Here is a 16360-nt window from a genome sequence, read left to right as displayed (position 1 = left end):
TAGTGAAATAATTAGCCTCATTTTCATAGAGGCACTATTTCGACTGCAAAATGAGGAGCGAATATAACCTCCATAAAAATTGACGCATCGTTATTCTCGACCTCCAAAATCACTTAATATATTTTGCTGAACCTTTTTTTCCTGTCAAGCGTCGCGTAAGAGGCCAAATATTTTATGGCCTTAGCCTTACGGCGAATGGCGTTGCCATGTTGAAAAAGACTCCTATGTTTAGCAGCCAGATGACTTGCTCACGTTGCACCTTATGATCTAAAGTCAGTTATCTGATTGTAAATGTAGAAATAAAAGTGTGACAAGTCGCAACAGGCAATTGTTTATAACATGCCGTTTGCGAAGCGGTGACAAAATGATTTTAATTTTACAGTTCATTTTTCCTCCCTTCAACGGGTAAAACTTTGTAGATAATTGACAAACTTAAAAGCTACGAATGTTATCTATTTCTGAATCATGCGACATAAAAAACAGAGTGGGGCTTGGTAAATAAAATTTGGTTTTTAATTCTCACTCCCTTAAAACCAGAGCACTGACATTGGGTTGAAACGCCTAGCACCTTGGTATGATTCAGTAATAAAAATGAATAGATTAGCCAGAGTGCTGAGGAAAAAATGCCTTAAACCCAGAAACGACAGGACAAAAAATCTAAATCGCTACTAGAAATCACACAAACCCGTTAATTTGAGTAGGATAGGAGGACAGACTGAGCAACGTTGGGTCTTCAAGACAATTCTTTGGCGTCACCAAGGAACTTCTGGGATCAAAGACATAAGCACCTTTACCATCGGACTTCCGGTTGAGCCTTGCTTTGTTCGGTCAGTCTTGTTAAGTGGCCGACGCATAGAAATAGAAGTAAAGCTGTTAATCTTGTTATTTCTTTATTTTTTGTGAGTGTGATTTTCTTGTGTTAGTGTTTCCTTTCTTACTGGTTTAGGTTAGCATAATGAGTTTAGTTGGTTGCGGGATGTAGCCTTTACAACACGGTGCCACACAATTCGGTCATTGCCTTTCTCTGTCAGCTCATGCAGCTGACAATCCTCAATCCTGTTCATTCCTTGTTGTTATCGAGCTACATTTCCCTTGTCTTCCTATTCTTCTTTGACCCTCTACCATACCTTGCATGACTGTCTTGCACAAGCTGACTTGTCTAGCCAGATGTCCAAACAATCTTTCGTCTTTTTACCATTGCAAGCTATGGTTCCTGTCTTCCTGCCAGATTTTCCACATCTTCAAGAACCGTCTTATTTGTTTTATGTTCCAGATAAGACACTCGTAGGATTTTCCTGTAACTCTTTCTCACCAACACATTGATTTGCTTTCTGATTCCGAATTCATTATCAACGCTTCACAATCATACAGTAGCACGGATAGTACAAGTGACAAGTACAGTCTATATTATATCGAGTGAAAGCTTATCTGGCTTTTCCACATCTTGTTGAGTCTCGCCATTACCGCCGTTCACACACACACACACACATACACACACGCACATACATACACAGACACACACACACACACACATACATACACACAATTACAAACAGAAAACCACACATTAGCTTGCCAATACTACTCATGATAATAATACAAATAAAACAATTTTGAGTTGTTCCCTAATATTGCCTTACCAGTCTTTCATAAGGATGTAGAGTTTGACATGAACAATAACATTAGGATGAAAATTCAGAAGTAATCTAGAAGCTCTATAAATGAATTTAAAGTGGGGGAAGATTTAACTTCCAGCGGTAAATTGTTCCAGTCTGTGATCTTAGTGCTTTGGTGGATGTCATTGGAATGAAACTGTCCATTTGGTAAGTCCAAGATGTTTTTTCGGCATTTACGGCATCAACATTATCATCAAGTGCCAGGCCTGTTGCAGACATCGGCGATCATGTTCCTCCAACCATATCTGTCCTCAGATCTTCTCAATAGCTCGATTCCTGTTCAGGGTTGCCAGATTATTTTTCAACAAAATGCCAGGGGAAGACTCAAAAAATGCCAAAACACTCAAAAAGATGCCAAAGTCTGTTGACTCCCACCCCCACTAAGAAAACTACTCACTTTTGATAGACAATTTACTATCATATCCTGGTGGCTTGCGTGTTTTCTTTTCTTTTTTTTTTTTTTTTTTTTTTTTTTTTTTTTTTTGAATTATACTAAATTTCCTGTTGGGGTAATTATTTACCTACTGACTACTAAGTGGAGTGCTAAACCACTACACCACGGTTGGATTTTAAGAATGAAAAAGAAATGTGAAGATGTTTGTTTTTACGCGTTTAGAAATAATTAAGAAAAGGTGTCATTTGAAGTATAATATACAAGAAAAGAAAATGCCAAATGAAAATGCCAAATGCCAAATGATTTTTCTAATGCCAAACGGTTTTCAAAAATGCCAGATTTTTGGAATCTGGCATTTAAAATGCCAAACTGGCAACCCTATTCCTGTTCCTCCTCCACCAATCCATCCGTTCAGATTGTCAATGTAATCTATCCTCTGTCTCCCTCTTCTTTTCTTCCCAGAAACTTTACCCGTAAGCATAATCTTTTCAATTCCGTTTTTTCTGTAAATATGTCCGAGAAATTTTAACTATCTTCTTCTGGTGGTGTTTACCAAAGTTGGTCGTACTCCAATTTATTTTAATATCTCCTCTTTTTTATTTATTTGATCTTTCCACGAGATTCTAAGAATGCATATATAAAACTAAATTTCGGCTGCAGTTATTCTACGTTCACACTCTTTGTTAATCTTCCAACACTCGCTGCCATAAGGAAGCACAGACCACACGTATGATTTCATTATCCGGAGTTTTGTTGCCATCTCAATGTTGTGGTTGTTCATGACTTGCTTTAATTGGTTATATGTGTTCTTTGCTAAAGCAATTATTCTTTTAATTTCATGGGTGGATCTACCATCAGTTGTAATAATGTATCCCAAATATGTAAAACTTTCAACTCTCCTGATCTCTTCGTTTTGATAGGATAAATTGCATGGTGGTTTAACATTATTTCTGCTCAAAACCATACATTCTGTTTTTGTTTTTTTTCACATTGAGTTCCAACCCCATGTCTTCGCTAGGTTTGGCCACATTATCGAGTAGTTCTTGTAACTCTTTTTCTGATTCTGCGATTGGAGCAGGGTCATCCGCATATCTTAGATTGTTGATGATATGTCCCCCTATATTCACTCCTGCCTTCAGCTGTATTTTACGTGTAAAACATGAAAGAGTAATTGACATTCTACAGACGTTGGATATAGATGGCAAAGGCATTCGACTCCTTAGAAATATTATATAAGGGGATAGAAGACGCAGTTTATACCCCCCTGCCCACTATGAGAGGTCAGGAACCCCAAAAGCACTCAAGAAAAAGTAAAACAAAGGGGAAGGCTTCATACAAGGCTCAGACGAAAATTCCAAGAGCGCACCATTAGTGTACTTATTTTGAGATCACCTTGTCTCATCCAGACACAAGCACTTAGAGGAATAAACTCAAATCTTTACAAACCATTTTATAATTAAAACATGTAACAGTACAAAACAGAGAGATGATTTAAAATTTAAAAAGATATCATCTCTCACTATACAGTTGACTGTTCCACCCCCCCCCCCCCATCCCAGTCAATGACTCCGGCCAGGGCCAGGAAAAACTTGTCAATCCGATTCCAAGACAAAGACAGAAAGCAACTCAGAAGTCAGATACAGAGGAAAGAAGACAGCGTGACCACCACGATAGGGTAGGTCAAAGACCCCCATTCAGTGCAATACTTATTGGCAGGCCGTGAAGAGTAAGCAAGACTTGACATCAAAGGACAAACAATGGTAGTCACTGTTTGAGTGGATCCCGGTTAGAAAAATAAAACAAACCTGATAAATTAAAAAACACAATGTTTTGTTCAATAAATTTTGGTTGCTTTTTATTTCATTTTTCATCATACCATGTATTTGATAACTGAATAAATAGTTAAAAAATAGTCACATCATCATATAAATCATATTTTTAAAAATATATCATCACATTACAGGGTTTCCAGGAAAAATGATTGTAAGAGTTAATATTTCTAAATTCATTTTTCATTGCTCGAAAATGTTTGTTTGAGAATATTTCCATTCAAACGCAAAAAATGTTTCCATTACAATGCTAAAACAAGCCTATAATTGAGTTTGGTTATCAGACCTGCTTGTATGTGCACCTTGGACATTGTAAAAATATTCTTTTCATTTTGTTTTCATTTTAAAACTAAAGGAATTAAAACTCGTGTCGATTGAAATTTGATATCGATTTAATAAAATGCAATTTAAAAACATTTTAAGCCTTTAGTAAGGTTATTTAAATAAATAATCCGTATTAAGGCCATTTACAGAACTAAGGATAATTGAGTAGAAAACGGTAGGGCTGCCTTAAGCCGGTGATCGTAAAATACTAACGAAAGAGTGAAAATAGAGAGGCTTCGTATGGGAACAAAACAGACAATGGACGTTTCGGGTACAAACCCTTCGTCAGCACAACAATAGACAAATTAACGTGGAAAACAAATAAAATGCAAAAAAACTTGTGTCGTCTGTACTCAATGGTGGTTGCACTATGAATCATACTCTAACCACCATTGAGTACAGACGACACAAGTTTTTTGTGTATTGTTGTGCTGACGAAGGGTTTGAATAATAATAATAATGATGATGATGATGATGATGGTGATAATAATAATAATGATAATAATAATAATAATAATAATAATAATAATAATAATAATAATAATAATAATAATAATAATAATAATAATAATAATAATAATAATAATAATAATAATAATGCAATATATTTATATTGCGCCCAATCCTTCATTACAATACAACTCTAGGTGCACAACAAATACATCAATCCATTCAAATCTCTCTCTCTCTCTCTCTCTCTCTCTCTCTCTCTCTCTCTCTATCTCTCTATCTATCTATCTATCTATCTATCTCTCTCTCATACACACATACACACACACACTCACTCACATAAACTTTCCACAATCCAATCATCTACCTATATAACAATTTTCATACCATTTTAAAACAAAAGGAATTAAAACTCGTGTCGATTGAAATTTGTTACCAATTTAGTAAAATGCCTTTAAAAACCATTTAAAGCTTTAAATAAGGTTATTTAAATTAAAAATCCGTTTTAAGGCCATTTACAGTACTAAGGATAATTGAACACGGTGGTTTCTGTTGTTATTTTGAAAACTAATATCAGATTTGTGATTCCGTGCTTGTTAATCTCGACCTTATTTTTCAGTGACTGTTCCCTTTTTTATCACTATATTATCATCTCATTTTGTTAAATCTGGAACATTTATACAGGGCAATATCCACTAAATGAGTTCATTGTCATGGCATATCATCACTTTGTCATTATATATATGTAAAATAAAAATGCACATTAATAATAATAACAATAATAATAATAATAATAATAATAATAATAATAATAATAATAATAATAATAATAATAATAATAATAATAACAATAATAACAACAATAATGAAATATATTTATATTGCGCCCAATCCTCCATACAATACAACTCTAGACGCATAACAATTACTACAGCAATCCATTCAAATCTCTCTCTTGCTTCCTCCCTCTCTCTCTCTCTCTCTCTCTCTCTCTCTCTCTCTCTCACACACACACACACACACACACACTCTCTCTCTCTCTCCCTCTTTTTGTTTTTATTTGTTTTTAAGGGTTTTACGGCGCTCGCAACACATCAAGATCATATCAGCGCCAGTAAAAAGGATGAAAATGGGATAGTAAAAAGTTCTAGAATTACAATAAAGCATCCAAGAAAAGGGAAGACAAAGGGGAATTGGTTCAAATAAGAAACAGGTGTAGATTCCAAAAGCACACTATCAAAGTACTTAGTTTGAGATCACTAAAAGTCTCATCCAGACACAAGCACAGGTCCCCGCTAAGAGGAATACACTCAAATGTTTTACAAATCATACATTCGTATTATAAAGAAACATAATGCGGTGCATAACAGAGAGATGATTTACAAGGAAAAAAAATATCATCTATCATCAACATTTATACGGGGCAGTATCCACTAAACGAGCTCCTTGTCATGGCATATCACATTGTCATTATATATATGTAAAATAAAAATGCACAATAATAACAATAATAATAATAATAATGAAATTTATTTATATTGCGCTCAATCCTCTATACAATACAAATCTAGGCGCATAACAATTATATCAATCCATTCAAATTTCTCTCCCATCTCTCTCTCTCTCTCACATACACACACACACACACACACACACACACACATTCTCTCTCTCTCTCTCTCTCTCTCTCTCTCTCACTCTCTCTCACACACACACACACACACCGTATCTCCCTTCCTTCTCCGTCCTCTCTCTCTCTCTCTCTCTCTCTCTCTCTCTCTCTCTCTCTCTCTCTCAAACAAACACACACACACACTCACATAAACCTTCCACAATTCAATTATCTACCTATGTAACATTATAATTTTTTTAATGGATACAAATACACAACATTGTTAAAATATTCAATTTTGCTATAGAATATCATCAAGTTAAAAAAAAAAAACATATTTTCTTCTTTAAATTTTATTCATTCATCCTTTTTATATTTTATTTTCTATTTCTAAAACAGTCACTTATATTTCTTTGATTTATTTCTTAACATTTATTTTATTTCAACCTCCATTTTTAAAATTTGAAATATCCAGGTCTTTTGATCTCAACCTTCTTTAACATTTTTGTTCTGATAGCTAAATAATTATGTAATGAACATTATTTTGTGTTGGTTTGAGGGTTATTTCCGTTATAAAAAATGAGCATTAATTAAATTTGGGTTATCAGACAAATAAGAAAGCGTCCATTTCTATCTTAAATTTAATGATTGTCTTTCTTATCTTTAAAATCGAGTACCACTCAACAATGCACACAATTAATACTCGTATCCATCAAAACTAGATTCATCTTATTACTGTAATAAATATAAGCACTACAAAATGTAAATGTAAGATGATGTGATTGATTCAAGGTCTATTCACTATCTTTAATAGACATTTTTCATATACTTGCATTTATTTGTGCCATTTTTTGGACCCCTCAGTTCCTTCATATAGTAAATATGTGCCATTGTTTGGAACCCGACAGTTCCTTCATATATTAACTCTGTGCCATTTATTGGAACCCCTCAGTTCCGTCATATAATAACTCCCCATATTAACTCGTGTCTTTTTTAGAACCCGTCAGTTCCTACATATAGTAACTCTGTGCCATTTTTTGGAACTCATAAGTTTCTTTATATATTTACTCTGCGCCAATTTTTGGAACCCCTCAGTTCCATCGTATATTATATATGTGCCACTTCATGGAACTCCTCAGTTCCTTCATATATTACATCGGTGCCATTTTAGAACTCCTAAATTCATTTATATTTTAACTCAGTTTTTTGCAATGTTTTGGAACCCCTCAGTTCCTTCATATATTACATATGTTCTATTGTTTTTGGAACCCCTTGGTTCCTACATATAGTAGCTCTGTGCCAATTTTTGGGACCCCTCAGTTCCTTCATATATTACATATGTGCCATTGTTTTTGGGACCCCTCAGTTCCTTCATATAATAACTCTGTGCCATTTGTTGGAACTCCTATTTTCCTTTATATTTTGCCATTCTTTAGAACCCCTCAGTTACTTCATATATTTTATATGTGCCATTTTTTGAAACCCCGTAAGTCCTTCAAAAAAGTAACTCTGTGCCTTTTTTGTTTGTTAGAATCCCTCAGTTCCTCCATATATTATATATATGCCATTTTTTGGAACTCATGTTTTCCTTGATATATCTGTGCATTTTTTGGAACCCCTCAGTTCCTTCATATGGTATCTCTGTGCCATATTTTGTATGTTTAACTGCGCCTTCAACAACAGAGAGAACAAATTTATTTTTTTTCTATAAATAATTTATTTGCACCTTCCAAGATACTTGAAATCCCCTTAAGTATGGATGGCGAGTCAGACAAGATCAAGAATTTGTTTTTGTTCGATCTCTCAGCTCCTTCATATCCAATATCTGTGCCATTTTTGGAACCCCTTATTTCCTACATACAAATGTGCCCTTTTTGGATGTACTATTTATTTTGGAACCCCTCAGTTCCTTCATATATAATATATGTGCCATTTTTTGGAACCCCTTCATATTTCTCTTTACCATTTTTGGAACCCCTCGATTCCTTCATATTTATCTCTTTGCCATTTTTGGAACCTCTCAGTTCCTTCATATTTATCTCTTTGCCATTTTTGGAACCCCTTAGTACCTGCATTGAATAACTCTGTGCCATTTTTTTGGAAACCCTCTGTACCTCCATATATCATATATGTGCCATTTTTTTGAACTGCTATGTTCCTACATATATTTTATATGTCCCATTGTTTGGAACCCCTCAGTTCCTTCATATCTTATCCTTGCCATTTTGTGGAACCCCCGTGCCTTCTTTATATAAATTCTGTGCCCTTTTTGGAACCCCTCAGTTCCGTCATATATTACATATGTGCTATTTCTTTTTGTTTTTTTTTTTTTTTTTGAATCCCTTAGTTCCTTCATATATTATACATGTGCCATTTTTGGAACCCCTCAGTTCCTTTATAATTATCTCTTTGCCATTTTTGGAACCACTCAATTCCTTCATATTTATCTCTGCCATTTTTGGAAACCCTCTGTTCCTCCATATATCATATATGTGCCATTTTTTGGAACTGTTATGTTCCTACATATATTTTATATGTGACATTGTTTGGAACACCTCAGTTCCTTCATATCTTATATCCTTGAAACCCCTTGGTTCCTTCATATACATTCTCTGTGCCATTTTTGGAACCCCTTAGTTCCTCCATACATTAACTTTTTCACTTTTCAGTTCCTTCCTTTTATGAACGTCTAGCTTCTTTCTTTTTGTTAAGTTTTAGAAAACAATGCATAAGAAAGTTAGAAAAAAAAAGTAACTGAGAATCTTAAAGGAGAATGACCCGAGATGTTAAAAAAGCTAAACAATAAGATATATAAAAATTGTTTCAATCACTTTGGAATGTTGTATCATATGGTACAGCAAAACCAAGGATTGATGCGTTGACTGATTGACTGATTAATTTATTTGACTGATTGACTGATTAATTTATTTAATGTTAGATTAATTGACCAATTGATAATGATGATAATATTTAGTGTCGAATTGCCACAAATGTAACGAATTGATAATGAAATGAATATTTTTGTTGTGTATATCGCACGCGTGAAAGAAAGAGAGGAAGATAGATAGATAGATAGATAGATAGATAGATAGATAGATAGATAGATAGATAGATAGATAGATAGATAGATAGAGAGTGAGAGTAAATAAGTAGGAGTGAAATATCTGTTCAATGTTATAGTTATCATATAACATGATAACAAGTGTAACTAAATGACAAATTGCCACATTTATGGACAATAAAGATGTATTACTATTATTATTATTATTTATATTATTATTATTATTATTATTATTATTATTATTATTATATATTATTATTATTTATTATTATTATTATTATTATTATTATTATTATTATTATAATAATAATATATTATTATTATTATTATTATTATTATTATTATTATTATTATTATTATTATTATTTTAATAATAATAATAATAATATTATTATTATTATTATTATTATTATTATTATTATTATTATTATTATTATTATTATTATTATTATTATTATTATTATTTTAATAATAATAATAATAATAATAATAATAATTATTATTATTATTATTATTATTATTATTATTATTATTATTATTATCATTATATCAGCATAAGTCAAAATGCAGAATATTAAGAGCAAAACCACATTCATGGAAATGAAAGACATTCTGACAAAGAAACAACTGGAGCTTGAAGTAAGGGGAATTATGCAACGGTATGTTGAAATTATAATGTTTGAAATGTAAACAAATGGCAAGACAATTAAGTAGGTAACCAGATAGAAATAGCATTTCCAAGAAGAAAGCGTGATTCATATTGGAGAGATAAAATGACAATTAGACAAGTACAAGGAGAAGCTAAGACTTTGACAACGACAAGAAAAATGGGTCAGTCTGGTAATGGAAAGGAATGTGGATCCATTATCACTAATGCAAGTGGGCGGAGAACGTCATGATTATGACTTCATGGGTCTGGACAATGTGTGATGCGAAGCTCATTGCCGTTACTGGTTTTTATATTTATTATTCGACTACATCCAATTATCAAGTTCAACATTCAGTCTAGAGTTAAAATACCAAAAGGATAATGAATATTATTGATTTGGAAATACTTGTTGCAAAATCTGTGACCAAACTGCAATATTTTTACTGCAGATTTGCGAGTTCCAGACCTAGATTTGAGATGACTCGACAAATAGGAAAGTCCAGCCAATCATACACTGTGTTCTTGTTGCCACGGTCACTGTAAACCATCATACTGCCTAAATACATTTGAGTGATCTGTAGGCCTCCAGAAAACTAATTGTACTTTGGTATAAACTTGAAAAACAGACAAATGAACTCCCATCGGCTGAAGCACACTTATTTGTATTACAAATTCATGCGAATGCTGACTACATCTACCGTGGAGAGGGGGATAACATGTCATTGTGTCCAATATGACAATGAAAGACAAAATGACAAATAAAAAACTGGAGCTTGAAAATAGAAAACTTCTGCAATGCTATGTTGAAACTAATTAATAACGCTGTGAAATTTGAACAAGAGACACGACGGGCGAAGAAGTCAACGCGATCAAAATGTCATTTAAAGAATAATACTTGAAATACAATGGAGAAAATAAGATATCGATTTGAATAGTACAGGAAGGAGAGAATACTTTCACAAAGAGAATAAACTTCAACGATGATGGTCATTCCTGTTGGATGCCACCAAACATAAATGCCGTGTACAATAGCCTCTTACAATGATGCACGTATGAGTATGAGCTGTTTTGAGTCAATTCTTGCACCAGCTCAATTTTGTGACCCCGGATACCATATGCGACCAACTTGAGCCCGAAGTAAGTAAACTGCAGCCATGCTACATTGAAACTATTTTATAATCTGAATTGGGAACAACAGGCTAAAGGGGTAAGAAGTTGTCAGAATAATAACAATGTGATCTACACTAAAATAATAATAATAATAATAATAATAATATAATAATAATAAAATAATAATAATAATAATAATAATAATAATAATAATAATAATAATAATAATAATAATAATAATAATAATAATAATAATAATAATAAATCTTTATCGTCTATATATGGGAATTTGAATGCTGAAATGCAATGGGGAAATATGATGTCATTTTGACAGTAAGGAATCAGTATAGAGATAAAACCGGTAATGAAAGTTTTCTTTTTATTTAGAAGTTTCAACATCTCGGTCAATGTATTAAATCTTTAAGAAACAAACCGTCAAAAAGTCCAAGGATGGTGGTGGTTTTTGATTGGATGCCACCATACCTAAATTGTTCGTTTAGTCGCCTTTTACGACACGCATGAGCTTACGGTGGCTCAATTCTTAAACCCTCTCAGTTGAGGGATCCCGGAAATCACACGGGAGGCAATTGGATTTAGAAGAAGTAAACTCCTCAGATACCCATTTATACTTTAACTCAGTTTTATGCCTATTTTTGGAATCCTCAGTTCCTTCATATTTGTGCCATATTTTTTGGAACCCCTCAGTTCCTGCATTTCATAACTCTGTTCCCATTTATTTTTGGAACCCCTCAGTTCCGTCATATATAATATATGTGTTCTTTTTTTTTTTTTGGAAGCCCTAAGTTCAGTTCCTTCATATATTATAAATGTGCCATTTTTTGGAACCCCTCAGTTCCTTTATATTTATCTCTTTGCCATTTTTTGAACCTCATAGTACCTTCATACTAATCTCTTTGCCATCTTTTGGAACCCCTCAGCTCCGTCATATATAATATATGTGTTATTATTTTTATTTTTATTTTTGGAAACCTTAAGTTCCTTCATAAATTATATATGTGCCATTTATTGGAACCCCTCAGTTCCTTTATATTTATCTCTTTGCCATTTTCTGAACATCTTAGTACCTTCATATTCATCTCTTTGCCATTTTTGAAACCCCTCAGTTCCGTCATATATAATATATGTGTTATTATTATTATTTTTTTTTTGGAAACCCTAAGTTCCTTCATATATTATATATGTGCCATTTTTTGGAACCCCTCAGTTCCGTCATATATAATATATGTGTTTTTTTTTTTTTTTGGAAACCTTAAGTTCCTTCATATATTATATATGTGCCATTTTTGGAACCCCCCTCAGTTCCTTTATATTTATCTCTTTGCCATTTTCAGAACCTCATAGTACCTTCTTATTCATCTCTTTGCCATGGAATTGGTCAATCTGGCCAGCTGGTGTTGAGGAATGTTATCCCAAGCTGTTCTTATGGCATGGAACAGTTGTTGTTCATTTTGCGGGTCTAATGAACCAACTTGGCGGCCGATTATGTTCCACATATGTTCTATCGGATTTAGATCGGGGGATATTGCATGCAGGCCACAGGCTGATAACGTTAACATTATTTGCTGCTATAAATCCCTTGTTACAATAGCTCGGTAAGATGGTGCATTGTCGTGTTGAAGTGAAAATTTAGGATGTTCATGAAATAATGGAATAACATGGGGTTGTAAAATGTGCTGGATTTACCTTGCACCGGTTAGGGATGCATTTACTTGGACTAGAGTAATTGTCCTATGGTCTCTGATTATTCAACCCCACACCATCACTTGTCCATATCCTCTGTTTGAGGATTCCAAGATACAAGAATCGTGAAATCACTCGTGTGATCTTCGGTAACAACGTAATCTACCGTCATTTCTTCCAATCACAAAGCGTAATTCATATGAGAAGAGAACAAATGCGTTGTCCAGCGCAGATGAGCACGGGCCCACTGAAGACGGGCCAGCCGGTGATGTGCTCTAAGAAGTGATTGCACCAAATTGATGTCTTGCGATATTGTCATTCTAAGTCTGCAACGAACAGTGTTTCGACTAATTCGTGAACCTGGAAACTCTAGCGCAGTTTCAGTCGCCGTCCTAAAACAATCCCGTAGATATAGGGTGCGTATAAAACGGTCCTCACCTTGTGTTGTTACTGGTGGTCTACCAGTTCGATTTCGGTCCCTTACCGTTTGTGTTATTTCTAATCGATCCACTAAGGAATATACAGTTCTCCTTGTGATATTAAACATTCGTGCGACATTGGTCACAGACTGTCCAGCTTGAAGATGACCAATGGCACGTGCACGGTGTTCTAAACTAAGTCGGTGCATCGCGTAGATTAATGGATGGTATTTTGTATTGTGTTTTCCTGCCTTGAAAATAGTTCAAGAGGACAGGGATGACAAAAAAAATAATCTACACACTTCCTGTCCACAGTAATGGACTAAAATGTCATTTTAGCATGTGCGCGACGTAGTGAGTGAATTTCAGGTCAAAAACAAAAAACATCGACTGTCTGTTCACAGATAGGCTAATGTTAAACAACTCAGTGGAAAATCATTAGCCTATGTCAACGGATAAAAAAGTAACGACGATTTTAAATGTGTATACTTTCTTTTGATCGCAAGTATATATGGAAAGAATGTCAAATGTAAAACGCTTTTCAAAGACAAGCATCGCATCATAATGACCAACACTAACACGAGGGATGATTTTAAAAAGGAAGTAAAAGATTCTTTTTAACAGTAATCTTTATTATGCTCGGTGGATTATGCGATAGACTCTAGAAACCTTTGTATCAGTAAAATTGCTTATTTATAATTAAATAAACATTGAATTATAACTACAGCCAAAACTGCAATATCTGACGACATTTCTGGTCGAAAGCATTATTAAGTCAGTCATGCCACTATACTTTGCACTGTGTTAAGAAAGAGTATTAAAAAGCAACTCTCTTAATAAACTATTTTGAATTCAATGATAATTTACTATTGACATGACATAACACTACACTCCACTATACTTAGCATACTTGCACTGGTAGGTTCGTGAAGAATGGATATTATTCAACTTTACAAGCATGTAACTTGGGTTTGGTGACTTAACTGTTCAAAAGATTAATTGCACTATAATCTGCATTCTCTTGTCTTTCTTTCAAGCCAAAAATATAGTTGGTCTACGGTGACATAATTTAAATACTTCACTTAACAAAACCTAACTTTTTATGGTCTTCTTCCAATTTTTATGGTTATCTATGGTTTAACGATCAACGGCGCAAATGATTGTTATAAGTTTAGAATCATAATAAAATTTGATTTTATCTCGTTTTGCTCACACCTAAAACAAATCTTTAACATAACATAATCTCAAAGTGTGCGTGATTAAAGACACCAATAAAATTGGCATATCGTTGAAAAAATGGTCAGTTAGAAGTGCTCGTACAGGTAGCACAATGAGGTCAGTCAGGGGTCAGATAATCGTCAAGGGTGGGGATTTAATGACTTTTGGATTTTCAGCTAACTGTTAGTTCGTTCAGTGCCATGAAACCATCATACTGCCTAAATACATTTGAGTGATCTGTAGGCCTCCAGAAAACTAATTGTACTTTGGTATAAACTTGAAAAACAGACAAATGAACTCCCACCGGTTGAAGCACACTTATTTTTATTACAAATTCATGCGAATGCTGACTACATCTACCGTGGACAGGAGGATACCATGTCATTGTGCCCAACATGACAATGAAAGACAAAATGACAAATAAAAAACTGGAGCTTGAAATTAGAAAACTTCTGCAATGCTATGTTGAAACTAATTAATAACGATGTGAAATTTGAACAAGAGACAAGACGGGCGAAGAAGTCAACGCGATCAAAATGCCAGTTCAAGATTAATGCTTGAAATACAATGGAGAAATAAGATATCGATTTGAATAGTACAGGAAGGAGAGAATACTTTCACAAAGAGAATAAACTTCAACGATGATGGTCATTTCTGTTGGATGCCATCAAACATAAATGACGTGTACAATAGCCTCTTACAATGATGCACGTATGAGTATGAGCCTGTTTTGGGTCAATTCTTGCACTAGCTCAATTTTGTGACACCGGATACCATATGCGACCAACTTGAGCCCGAAGTAAGTAAACTGCAGCCATGATACATTGAAACTATTTTGTAATGTGAAAAGGGAACAACAGGCTAAAGGGGTAAGAAGTTGTCAGAATAATAAAAATGTGATTTACAATAATAATAATAATAATAATAATAATAATAATAATAATAATAATAATAATAATAATAATAATAATAATAATAATAATAATGAAAATAATAATAATAGTAATAATAATAATAATAATAATAATAATAATAATAATAATAATAATAATAATAATAATAATAATAATAATAATAATAGAGCGCACGGTATCCACAACAATGAGGCTCTTGGCGCAATACAATGGGGAAAAAGGATGTTGTTGACAGTAAGGAATCAGTACAGAGAAATAACCGGTATTGAAAGATTTCTTTTTCTTTTGAATTTTGAAAGTCTCAGGTCTTTCTTTATAAAGTTTCTCAGTTATTTCTTAATCTCACCTTCTAGTTCATTCAGTTTTAAAACTTCACAATTCATTAACAAAAAAAAATTAGTTCTTTCTTTTGTTTTGGAACTTATAACTCTTCCTTTTCATAGCTCTCTTTTTATACTGGAAACTCTCATACCCATCTTGTTTAGACTTCCCAGTCACTCCTGTTATTAATTCTTTACAAAAAGAAAATTCAACATGTCCAACAATGATTTCGATTGGATGCCACCAAACCTAAATTGTGTGTTTGGTCGCCTTTTACGAAACATGTGAGCTTACGGTGAGTCAATTCTTACACCCTCTCAGTTGAGGTACCCCGGATATCACACGGGGGCAATTTGAGTTAAAAGTAAGTAACTTGAGTAAGTACTATGAGAATATAGTAAAAGAAAAAAGTCATAATGTCAATAGCATAGCAGCAAGAGTTCACCTCGCCATTAAGCATTAATCATTCTGCTAGTATGAAAAAAATATATACTGTCTATCTAACACAAAAGGAACGTTATATCTGTAACTTAGTAATTTATTGTACACGTGGAATGAATATTACGGAGGTGATAATGCTTGCTATCACACAGCAAAGGTATAGCAATGACTGTGGCCTTAACGCTTTAACAACGAAGCATGAATTGACCGCTTTATCTATCTCACTCTACCTCGTAGCTAC

This window comes from Berghia stephanieae, chromosome 1 (genome assembly GCF_034508935.2).
Source record: "Berghia stephanieae isolate SIO BIC M18660-M18661 chromosome 1, UCSD_Bste_1.3, whole genome shotgun sequence".
Lineage (NCBI taxonomy): Eukaryota > Metazoa > Mollusca > Gastropoda > Nudibranchia > Aeolidiidae > Berghia > Berghia stephanieae.
This window is presented reverse-complemented; position numbering follows the sequence as displayed.